Raw genomic sequence first — 12733 nt, 5'->3', positions numbered from 1 at the left:
TTGTTTTTGGTTTAACCAAAGAGGATAAATACGATAAGAGCCGTCACTCGTTATTTTTTTGGCATTTACTCGATGTATACTGAGAGGTAGTCGCTACTTTTTTTTTGGGCGAATGTTTATAAATGTCTTCTATACATTTTCGTGGGGTATTTGTGTTTATTTTCGACTGTATTTAATTAATTTATTTAATTCTCTTTCCAAAAATCACAGTTGCACAAGGGGCTTACACGGCATGGATAAATGCGAGGCAATTAAAAATGTCCCTCTCAGAAAATATTCGGCATCAATTTTTTCAATTTCCAGCGAGATACTCGCCACAAAATAACGAGTGACGGCTCTTATTGTATTTATCCTCTTTGGTTTAACCTTGTTTAAAAGACAATCATTACAACTTTTAATATATTTCGATATATCACGAGTCATGTTCTTCCAATAAAATTTTGTTCGTAGTTTTGAGTAAAGATTTTTCATTCCGCAATGTCCACCTGAAATGGGGTCGTTACGGTCAATTTTTATTAGTTTTAGTTTTGTGTCTTCGTCTGTTACTGTCTCCACTGGATCTGTTAGAATAATTTCTGATGATTTTAAAATTTTATTTCCGATATCTTTTAAATTTGTAATAGTAAAATTTTTGAAAAAGGAATCGTTTTTAGGCCATTCAATTTGTTTAACTTTGCGTTTGCTGGCTTCTAATTCTAGTCTCGAAAATAGTTTCTCTAGAGTCATTATTTCGTTAACAAACTCAAAGCTAAGTAACTCGAGTTTTTTATGTTTTATATGCGCAATAATTCTTAAACTTTTTGATATATTATTTATCGTAAGTAATTTCAGATCTTATCCGTGGAACTTTTTTTGAAAAATTAAATGAAAATTTGCCGTAAACATGTAAAGTAAGTTGTTTTTCGTCGTTTTTGTCAGTTTTCCTATGAAGGTTTTCATCGTTTTGTCGCTTTGCCTTTGATCTTGTCTGTACTGTTAAAATATGTTTGTTCGATTCCTTAATCTCATCGATTGTAATGCGCGATAGTGCATCAGCGCCAACGTTTGATTTACCCTTAAAATATACAATAGTGAAATTATATCAGCTAGTTCTATCCTTATTCTGGAAAGTTTTGAGAATGGGTCTTTCATATTGAAAAGGTATACTAGAGGTCTATGATCTGACTTTACAATAAAATGGGTGCCATATGCATATGGTCGAAATTGCTTTATTGCGAAGTAAATAGCTAAGAGTTCAAATTTTATAACTGGTTTTTTCTGCTCTGCTTGTTAAATGCTTTAGAAGCGAAACAAATTGGTAAATCACTGCCTTGCTGTTCTTGACCCAAAATAGTGCCACACTTGTTGTTGAAGCATCGACGGTAATAATGAATTGTTTTGTAAAATCTGGATATTGTAGTAATTTTGGTGGAAGTAATGCTGCTTTCAAAGATAAAAGAGCCCTTTCGCACTCAACAACCCAAACAAATTCAACTCTTTTTCTGCTTAATCGGTTTAGTGGCGTTGCCAGAGATGCAAAATTTGGTATAAACCTTCTGTAATAGTTTGCAAACGCGACGAATCGTCGTACCGCGTCTTTATCAGTCGGTTTTGTATACTTTTTAATTGCGTTTATTTTAGAGTCGTCTGGCAACAAACTTTTGACTGAACATTTGTACCCTAAAAAAGAAATTTCTGGTCGTAAAAAGTTGCATTTATTTGGGTTAAGTTTGAGATTGAAAGACCTACAAGTATTTAAAACTTTTTAAAGATTTTTAATATGGTGTGTTTCACTACAACCTATGACGATAATATCGTCGACGTACAAAAATGCGACATTGGGTGGTATACCCGAAAAAGTGATGGTCATCATTCGTGAGAATGAATTTGGTGGTATATTTAAGCCGAATCGAAGAACTTTCCATCTAAATGCACATAGGTCGGCGCTGAAGGAAGTAATGTCACGTGAGTCAGGATGCAAGGGGATTTGATGAAATCCCGAAAAAAGGTCTAAAGTCGAAAAGTACTTTGCCCTACCTAGATTATCTAAAATATCGTGAACTCTTGCTAGTGGGAATTTATCAGCAAAGAGTTTTTTGTTTACTACGCGAAAATCTACGCACATACGATAAGCTTTTTGACCATTAGCATCCTTCTTTGGGACCACAATCAAAGGACTATTGGAATTAGAGTAACTAGGTTCAATCAAATCGTTGTCTAACAGTTTATTTACTTGGCGGTTTATTTCTTCGCGTTGAGAGTATGGCAATCGATAGTTTTTAACATATACCGGCTCGTTGTCTGTCAATTTTAATTTTGCTCGTAGAAGTGGTTTAAAGTAATTTTGTCCGTGTCAAGAGCGAAAATGTCGGCATAATCTACGCAAAGGTCAATTAATTTACTTTTAATCTTTAGCCAGTATGCCATCGGATGGAATATTAAAGTCTTCATTTACTACATGTAAAGAATGTTTAAGAGAAAAGTTTGAAAAATTTAAATTTACGGTAATTTTACCTAAAGTAGAAACTTATTTGGAAGTGACACCGGTAATGTTAATAATGTCGTTTATATTTTAGCAAATATTTCTGTCTATACATGATATTTTTACTAAGGAAATGTCTGCTTGATTATCTGCTAAGAAAGAACAAAATTTTTGTGACTCGTTAAGTTGTAATTCTATGAAATCTGAAAAATTTTAATTTAAAAAATAGATGCCTATTGGTGGGGGAAACTCACTTACTCGCTTAGTTCGTCCTCCCACAGTGTTCGCTCCTGAGGACACTCGCGTTTAAAGCGCGTACGTTTGCATTTATACCTCTACGGTTTGACGATCTTGAATTGTTACCTCTATTGTTACTATTATTTGAATTTAAATTTGAACGTGTATTACTATTGTTACTATTTTGGTATCTATTTCTGTTATCGTATCGATATCGCTGAGTATTGTTACCGTTACGGTTTCCGTTGTATGAAAATGAACTATTATTTCTATAACCAGTATAGCTGCGATTTGGGTAAAAGCCACGATAACTACCGTTTGCGGTTAAGCGACACACGTTAACCGTTTGTTCAACTGCCATTTCATGAGCTTTCACTTGAGTGACCCCTTCAATAATAAGAGACCGCTCAAGTGAGTCAGCTAAATCTTCAACTTTTGTGACAAAATCTGTATAATTGTTATTGTTAACGTGCAACGCTGCTATTTTCCCTGCTACAACTTTCGAGTTGTTTGGTTTGATCCTACTACGTAGAGCTACTTTAATTTCATTAACTGAAGTTACTTGCGTTGGTATTGCTTCACTGGCCTTACCCTCAAGTTTTGATTTCAAAAATGCTATAAAAGTTCCAGTTAAATTTTCATCGGCAAACTCTTCACAAGTAATCTAATTTTGTCTATAAAGGTCTCAAGTGCTAGAGGATCACCGCTGTAGTTTTCTCTAATAGTAGTAGCACACATGGTGATGAAAGATTTCTTTTGCTCAAGTGTTGCCATGATTTGATCGTTAAGATCTGAAGCTGAATTAGAAGAAGGTGAAGCAACGTTTGCACTATTTGAATCGTTTAGATTTGAAATTAAATTAGAATAAGTGGAAGTTAATTTTACATTATTTGAATCGTTAAGGCTTGAATCTATTTAGAAGAAGTTAAATTTTGGCTAGAAGAAACTTCGAAGCCTGGGAAATCTGTCGACAAAGATGGTCTATTTTCCTGGTTTGTGACTGTTTCGGTTGAAGATGAAGTTAACCTTTCGGAGCTTTAAGCTAATTTATCGGTATCTGGTTCTGAATCTGAAGTTTTGTGAACTTGCTTAGTTCTAAAGTTGTACATATGTAGTTATAAGAAGAGCAAAAGAATTTGTTTAAACTACTATGAAATTAATGAAGCACTTAATTGAATGTTGGAATTTTTAATTGAAGCTGAAATGTTGAGAAAACAAATTTTGGAAAAGGGAACTGATCTGCAGTGAATTTTCGCTAACGATATATTTACAAATTTACTGGAAAATTTAATTGAAACTGAAATATTGATATGAACAACCTGTAAGAAGTAATTTAATTTAAATTTGGTTCAAAAGCATATAAGTATGAATCGGCAAAAATCTCAGAAATGTGGTAATCGCGGACGCACCAATTTATTCAAAAAAAATCTTAATTGGTTTTTCACGGAACCACCGTTTTATATCAAAAAAATCCAAAATTTACTGGTTACATGCAACTTGCTTATCTAGTTCATTCTATAAGACTGAAAATGAAAATTCAGAAATGTGAAATTTCAAATAGAAGATTTGTGAAATGAATTGAAAATTTGAAAAATGGAAGCTTGATAATATGAGAATTTGTAAAATGAATTGAGAATTTTTTAAATTAGAAGTTTGAAAATATGCAAAATTTGAAGAAATTGTAAATATGTAAAATGAATTCAAACTTGGAAAAAAAAATTAAGATCTGAAGATGTTGAAATTTACAGAATGGTTCGAAACTTTTTAAATTGTTGAAAACTAATGTAGTATTAGTGGTTAAATTTAGACGGACGCACCGTTGTAATCAAAAAGACCCAAAATGTTTTATACAAACCGACGCACCGTTGGTATCAAAAAAATCCAAAATGTTTATACTAGCGGACGCACCGTTGTAATCAAAAATCAAAAAATTTATAATATTTAATGTGGACGCACAGCATTTAATTAAAAATTTAATTTTTTAGTATACATATATGTAATTGAAAAAAAAAAACCGTAGGAAAAATATTATTAATACGTACATATATATTAATACATATGGTATACTTATGTTGCTGCTTCACTGCTGCTGCTGGTGTTAATGCTGCTGCTGGCTTTCGCTGCAGGTATGAAAGAGGTAGCCTGGGATGCAAGCATACCTGCTTCCCGCCGTTCCTCACCATCCCAAACAGTCAGCCACGTAACAGGGTAGATTATCTATTGACGATTTATTGTGGATTAAGGCATGTGCAAGCATGGTCTTAGGAGTAGTCTTCTCTTCTCTTTCCTTGTCTTCTCTTCTCCTCCTTCTTTTCCTTATTTTCTCCTCTTCTCTTCCCTTTTCTTTATTTTTCTTCCCTTCTCTGATGTTTCTGAAAAGGAGAAAAAATTTCTGCTAAAAGTCGAATTAATGTCCACCCCTGTTGAAACGGCAAGTTTCCTTGGACTCCCGTTAGAGGATATTGATGACAATTTGTGATCGGTCGCGCCTATTGGGTGGGCGAGCATTGCTACAACAACAACAACAACATTAACGTGAATTAATGACGTTTCATTCATAAATCATTATTGATGGATTACATCAAAAAAATTTTTGCCACATCAACTAAATGATTTTTGGCTAAGAGCTGACAATAAAATTAACATAGAATATTTACTATTTGTGTTATTTTATTGTAACGTAGAAATAAAATTCTCTTTTAACAGCCACATATTATTTCAAATAATCTTTTCTAGTTATTTGGTAACATTTTCATACATTTCTGATAAATTTAATGATGATTATAAATTTTAATTATTCAATATAGAATGTTCGGATATCAAAGAGTGGCTTTACTTGCTTTTTTCGCTGCAAAATTTTTTATAATAATATCAAAATTTAACTGTCTTGCCAAAACGGATGCAACACAAAGCGTGGCAAGTCCTAAAACTCGCTCTTTAGATGAACACGATCTATGAAAGTCTTTCATTCTTGAAAGGACGCTGAAGGAACGTTCTGCACTAAAATTGTATACATATTTTGAAAATAGACGGCATTTAGCAATACCAATGGTGACAGACCTTTATTAAAATTTGCTTCGTAAATATGTTTCAAGTGAACTGTTTCACATTCTAAGCTTTGAGAAATATCCTACTTGTATTTTTCGACAAATTTTACTGCGCTCGCCTGAACCGTAGTTTCATCCATGTCTTAAATTGCCACAAAAAGGAAAACTTTTCGTTCAAATTTCTCATAGCTGCAAATCGTTCAGTAATGCCAGTGATTACCGAATCAACGATCACCAAGAATGTATTGTTTTTGAAATCAGACTCTGAATCATCCGTAATCATCTAATTTAAATTATCTTCAGAACGCCTTTTGGGTTTTCTCTTTCGAATGTCCGGAAACTTTGGCGAGATGTTCAATTGAATAGCAACTGTTTTGCATTTGTTTAAAATTGTTTCCCATTGGTTCCTGATCAGGTTCAAATCAGCTAATAAGGCATCTAGATGTCGGACCTCAACATCTGTGGTGGCGTCTCTCGCTTGGAGGACCACGCTTCTTTCATTAATGGTAGGGGTTTGAACCAAATTGAGGACAGCAAGATACATTCGAACTTGTTGATGTACTTGAGAATGCCGGTAACATCGCCGTATGCTTGCGCAGTCAAATTTGGCTTTTGGCTGAAAGACTATGAAGAGAGCTAGGTACATTTTTTTTGAGGATGTCACATCGTTGTGGAGTGCTGCCGAAGAAAATAATTGCAGCCGTACAACATTCTGCAGCATCAACACCACATAAATTGATAGCGTTTTCTTTTCTGAAATAAATTGTTGCCTAAGTAAATGGTAATACTCTACCCCATCGGGTTAGGGGGTCAGAATATACCCGCTGTAGGTATGCCTGTCTTATGCGTTAGCGGGGACTAAAATATCAGATTCCAGGGGCTGTGTAGCGCAACCCTGTAGGTTGCCAGCGCAATATATAGCTTCCCCAAACCTAATTGTCAACCTCACCTATCCGCGGCGAATCCTGTTTTACTAACAGACGCGGCTCTGGCGACCCCAAGCTCCTCATGGAACTTGGGATGGGGAGGGAGGGGATGGCCTGAAGGTTTAATGTTGTCACATAAATCGTTCCCGAGATGGTCGGGCTAGCACCTTAATGGTGCTGTGGTACCGGAGCGTACCGGATCTGTATCCGGCAAAGGACCATCACATCGATAATACTCCTCAAAGCCTTCGGGGAGCAACCTTATCGCTACAACAACAACAACAACAACAATAGAGTTACTCCTACCTCAGAAAATGGTCAACATTTATAGTGCATACAAAGAACATTTCAACTCACCAAATTCACTCATATCAACAGAGTATATGTGGAACTTAAGAGCGAATTGAGAGTTTCACAAAGTTGCACTGCCACACCGCCATTTTATACAGGGTAAAAAAGTAACGCTTTTGCGTTGCGAGCAGGCAAGAATTTTCACAAAAGAACGAAATACCCCGTAAAGGCGTTGCCTGCTTTTTAGAATAGAACAACAACGCTTGCGTAACACTTTATCCAGAAAAGAAAACGCTATCATAGCTGCGGGTTGCACAAGGCGAGTAATCATCATTCGAGTTTTTGTCGAGAATGTGACGTAGTGCTCCGTTGTAAGCATCTTTCATATTGGCGCCGTTATCGTACCCTTGTGCACGACAATCTTCAATCATGTATGGCAAATTAGATCAGGGATTTTCTGAGCAGTTTTTTGGTTACAATTCACGAAAGCCGAAATCTGTTCTGGAATTGTAAATTTGTTGCTTTCGAATTGAAATGGAGTGAGCGCAAAATGAACGTAGTCAACGTGACTAGCATCAAGCACAGCATCAACGATAATAGCAAAATACTTAGCTTTCTTGCCTTGATCTAATATAGTTTCCCTCACATGCTTTGCACAAATTTCTATAAACTCGTTCTGAATGTCTGAGGAAAGATAGTGAACTTGTAAACGTTTGTGCTGCTATTGTGAAATCCTAACTTTCTCCAAATGATCTCTAAGTATCGGATCATAATGGCTTATGAGATCTTAGATGCCCAAAAAATGTCCATCCTTTCGCTTTTTGAAAAAAAAATAGTGTCCAAAATTCTATATAAAATTTCTTTCCACTTTTGAGTTTCAGTGATTAGCTGTTCATTGATAAGTGTATCAATTGTAGCTTCCTTTCGAATTAGGTTTTGTAAAGATCGCCATTGAATATAACATTTAATGTGATCTTCAGTATTTTCGTGTGATGGCAGTTTAGCGTATAGCTTCTTCCATACCTGGAATTTCGAATATTGGCCAGGACAACAAATTTTAGGTCGATTTAAAGTATTGGTGCTTAACAGACGACATGGTAGGCAATAAAAAGCATTGCTACTGGCACTCCACACCAACCAGTGGCGCTCCACTTTCTCTCCATTTGGCAAGATTCTGTTTAACAACGAGGTAGGAAATGCCTCGTCATGACAATCACGTGGAAAAATAACAGGGCACTTTTGATGACCTCGACGAATTATTTCGTTAACATCTTCAGATCGCAAAAACTCATTATTCACGGTACCGATATCGAAGTCGTTTAAATAATCTAGGCTTTGATACAGAGTTGGTGGTATTGTTGGAAGGCTTTTTGAAGACGAACCTTCATCAGTGTTACCACGAAAACTTTACGATTTCGGATTCATGTAAACATATATTTTTGTTTGATGTTTTTATTGTCTCCTTACTGTTCGAGGGACCAGGTAAAAAATCATTATCAATATTCGTTGCTTTTGAAATTCGGCTTAAAATTTCCAAATGGAAGAACTAAAGACTCTCCTGAATTAAAAAAAATGTCTTAGTACCTCTAAATCGCGGGCCCCCCGAGAAATACCGGGCCCCCTGAGAAATATCGTGCCCTGCGCTTGCCAGGCTAAGGCTCCAGCTATTAGGAGTGATAAGCTGTCAGATCTAGAAGCAGCAAGTGGCTTAAGTCCTAGGAAGCTTCTAGTATTTGTCAAGAGGACGAAGTTTTTTTATAACATAGGTCCTGATTCTTGAGAGGGTTTTCAGCTTGGTCGTTAAAACAAACTTCTGGTAACACTACGGACTCATTCAGTCTATGTGAGATCCTCACGAACCGGCCACTTCAACCTAACCTATATTTTGTGTTTTGATTTTTACTTTAGAATCTACTGGTTAAGTAAGCGATGTCAGCTAACTAAGCGTCTTCAAATGTAGATCCATAAGGAACATGAGGTCGCCAGAGCCTCGGCTGTTAAAGAAACAGGATTCGCCACGGGTAGGTGACGTTGACAATTGGGTTGGAGATGCTATATATTGCGCTGGCAACCCATTGAAAGGATTGCGCTACAAAACCCCTTGAATCAATTTGGTATTTTAGTCGCCTCTTACGACAGGCATAGCTACCACGGGTATACTCTAAGCCCACTAACCCGCTGTAGCCATGAGAAGCGTGAGTGCACTTTGGGTGTCGCAAGGCAAGTTCCGTCGTGTCTTGTGTTGTTGGGTGAGCGGCCAGGCAAGGCAGCAGGGTACACATGCACCATTCAGGAGGATACCCTCGCTGAGCCCAGAACATCGGAAAATTAGATGTACTGCTCAGATCCAGCAAACGAGTATGTTCTGTACTGGCATATGATAAACTTGCAGACAACCAAATGTTTACTTTCCTGTCTAAAAGGGAATTGGTGCTCGGCACTGCTGCTAAAGAAGGATAGACGTAGTCATATCAATTCGTTCCCGGGTTACTCGGGGAAAGCAGTTTTAGCAGTACTTTGCCCGTTTCAATTTGCACATCCATTCAAAGAACTTCGCATAATGGATTAAACAGTCATCTGCATTTATTGGTTTTTGTTTTTGTAGCACGCCTAATTTACTATCTATTACCCCAACATCTATAAATTATCCCTTGTTATAATCTTCGGGTACCCCCGGTACCGGAAGATGCCTTGGCATGGTGGAGGTTCACTTGCATTTATTTTACAGGTCCTGATTCTGGTTATCTGAAATCCCCTTGAGTATCTTGTATTTATTAAGCACTTCCGGTTATATTAAAAACTTAATATCTATCCTTACTGATATTCGTTTCTTTTTCATTCTAGGTAATTCGATTTGACGATATGGGCATAGCAATATTCCAGCTGTGGCTGTAAGAAGAACGTACATTTGCTCAAACTATAAGAAAACTGCGACAATTGTCCCTCGGCCTTTTTAATATCACATATAAGGCCCTACCACGCATATTATGGGAAAGGGTCAAGTTCAAAGGCTCAACATCACCTGCAAATCGACTTTGATAGCACGAAATGGGGCTGCATATATTCCGGTATTATATCTACAACACTCATATCTATGCAAACTGATACTAACAACACCACCCGCGCAGGAAAAATTGAGCATCATCAGTGTGAGCTTCGAAACTCAAAATTGTTTCAGAAAGGGTACGACTACGAATGAGTTTATGTCTTTACATATGTGGTTTGTACATATAAATATGCACATAAGTAAGGTTTACTATAAAATTAAGGAATTTATTTGTAAAAACCATTGTATACATAATTTATTCATAATTAAATATTATTTAAACAAAAGGGACGCGTTTCATTCATATAAAAAGCGTATTGACAGAAGGTAACCGGTACGGGTAACCGATAGGCCAGTTACCCGTGTTGTTGTTGTTGCATATGTTTTGGTTAGCGATAACGAAAACATACCTAATGAAGTAACTTAAAAATGTAAATAACATCGAGCGAGAAGGAATGTCGAAAACACAATAGGTAAGAGCGAGAAAGCGAGTCACACGTACACTATTTTGAGAGAGCGCATGCGTTACCTTTTTCCCGACAGCAATGTAAAAGTCATTAAGACGATAATTGGTGACCAAGTTATTGGTAACGATTAAGTAATCGATTAGGTAACGGGTACCTGTCTTGTAGGGTAGTACATCAAATGGTTTACAAGGTGTTGGTGTTAAAACGAGCTTTTCTTTTGTTTTTGGTTTAACCAAAGAGGATAAATACGATAAGAGCCGTCACTCGTTATTTTTTTGGCATTTACTCGATGTATACTGAGAGGTAGTCGCTACTTTTTTTTTGGGCGAATGTTTATAAATGTCTTCTATACATTTTCGTGGGGTATTTGTGTTTATTTTTCGACTGTATTTAATTAATTTATTTAATTCTCTTTCCAAAAATCACAGTTGCACAAGGGGCTTACACGGCATGGATAAATGCGAGGCAATTAAAAATGTCCCTCTCAGAAAATATTCGGCATCAATTTTTCAATTTCCAGCGAGATACTCGCCACAAAATAACGAGTGACGGCTCTTATTGTATTTATCCTCTTTGGTTTAACCTTGTTTAAAAGACAATCATTACAACTTTTAATATATTTCGATATATCACGAGTCATGTTCTTCCAATAAAATTTTGTTCGTAGTTTTGAGTAAAGATTTTTCATTCCGCAATGTCCACCTGAAATGGGGTCGTTACGGTCAATTTTTATTAGTTTTAGTTTTGTGTCTTCGTCTGTTACTGTCTCCACTGGATCTGTTAGAATAATTTCTGATGATTTTAAAATTTTATTTCCGATATCTTTTAAATTTGTAATAGTAAAATTTTTGAAAAAGGTATCGTTTTTAGGCCATTCAATTTGTTTAACTTTGCGTTTGCTGGCTTCTAATTCTAGTCTCGAAAATAGTTTCTCTAGAGTCATTATTTCGTTAACAAACTCAAAGCTAAGTAACTCGAGTTTTTTATGTTTTATATGCGCAATAATTCTTAAACTTTTTGATTTATTATTTATCGTAAGTAATTTCAGATCTTATCCGTGGAACTTTTTTTGAAAAATTAAATGAAAATTTGCCGTAAACATGTAAAGTAAGTTGTTTTTCGTCGTTTTTGTCAGTTTTCCTATGAAGGTTTTCATCGTTTTGTCGCTTTGCCTTTGATCTTGTCTGTACTGTTAAAATATGTTTGTTCGATTCCTTAATCTCATCGATTGTAATGCGCGATAGTGCATCAGCGCCAACGTTTGATTTACCCTTAAAATATACAATAGTGAAATTATATCAGCTAGTTCTATTCTTATTCTGGAAAGTTTTGAGAATGGGTCTTTCATATTGAAAAGGTATACTAGAGGTCTATGATCTGACTTTACAATAAAATGGGTGCCATATGCATATGGTCGAAATTGCTTTATTGCGAAGTAAATAGCTAAGAGTTCAAATTTTATAACTGGTTTTTTCTGCTCTGCTTGTTAAATGCTTTAGAAGCGAAACAAATTGGTAAATCACTGCCTTGCTGTTCTTGACCCAAAATAGTGCCACACTTGTTGTTGAAGCATCGACGGTAATAATGAATTGTTTTGTAAAATCTGGATATTGTAGTAATTTTGGTGGAAGTAATGCTGCTTTCAAAGATAAAAGAGCCCTTTCGCACTCAACAACCCAAACAAATTCAACTCTTTTTCTGCTTAATCGGTTTAGTGGCGTTGCCAGAGATGCAAAATTTGGTATAAACCTTCTGTAATAGTTTGCAAACGCGACGAATCGTCGTACCGCGTCTTTATCAGTCGGTTTTGTATACTTTTTAATTGCGTTTATTTTAGAGTCGTCTGGCAACAAACTTTTGACTGAACATTTGTACCCTAAAAAAGAAATTTCTGGTCGTAAAAAGTTGCATTTATTTGGGTTAAGTTTGAGATTGAAAGACCTACAAGTATTTAAAACTTTTTAAAGATTTTTAATATGGTGTGTTTCACTACAACCTATGACGATAATATCGTCGACGTACAAAAATGCGACATTGGGTGGTATACCCGAAAAAGTGATGGTCATCATTCGTGAGAATGAATTTGGTGGTATATTTAAGCCGAATCGAAGAACTTTCCATCTAAATGCACATAGGTCGGCGCTGAAGGAAGTAATGTCACGTGAGTCAGGATGCAAGGGGATTTGATGAAATCCCGAAAAAAGGTCTAAAGTCGAAAAGTACTTTGCCCTACCTAGATTATCTAAAATATCGTGAAC

At 36.0% G+C, this 12733-nt stretch overlaps 1 pseudogene; it reads right to left on the bottom strand.

Moving 5' to 3' along the window:
• LOC137248602 (cysteine desulfurase, mitochondrial-like) overlaps positions 1-12733 on the bottom strand; it is a 154173-nt pseudogene that overhangs the window by 47039 nt on the left and 94401 nt on the right.

This window comes from Eurosta solidaginis, chromosome 4, assembly GCF_040869045.1.
Source record: "Eurosta solidaginis isolate ZX-2024a chromosome 4, ASM4086904v1, whole genome shotgun sequence".
In the NCBI taxonomy this organism is placed as follows: Eukaryota; Metazoa; Arthropoda; class Insecta; order Diptera; family Tephritidae; genus Eurosta; species Eurosta solidaginis.
The sequence above is the reverse complement of the archived record's forward strand: the minus strand, read 5'-3'. Positions and strand labels throughout refer to the sequence as shown.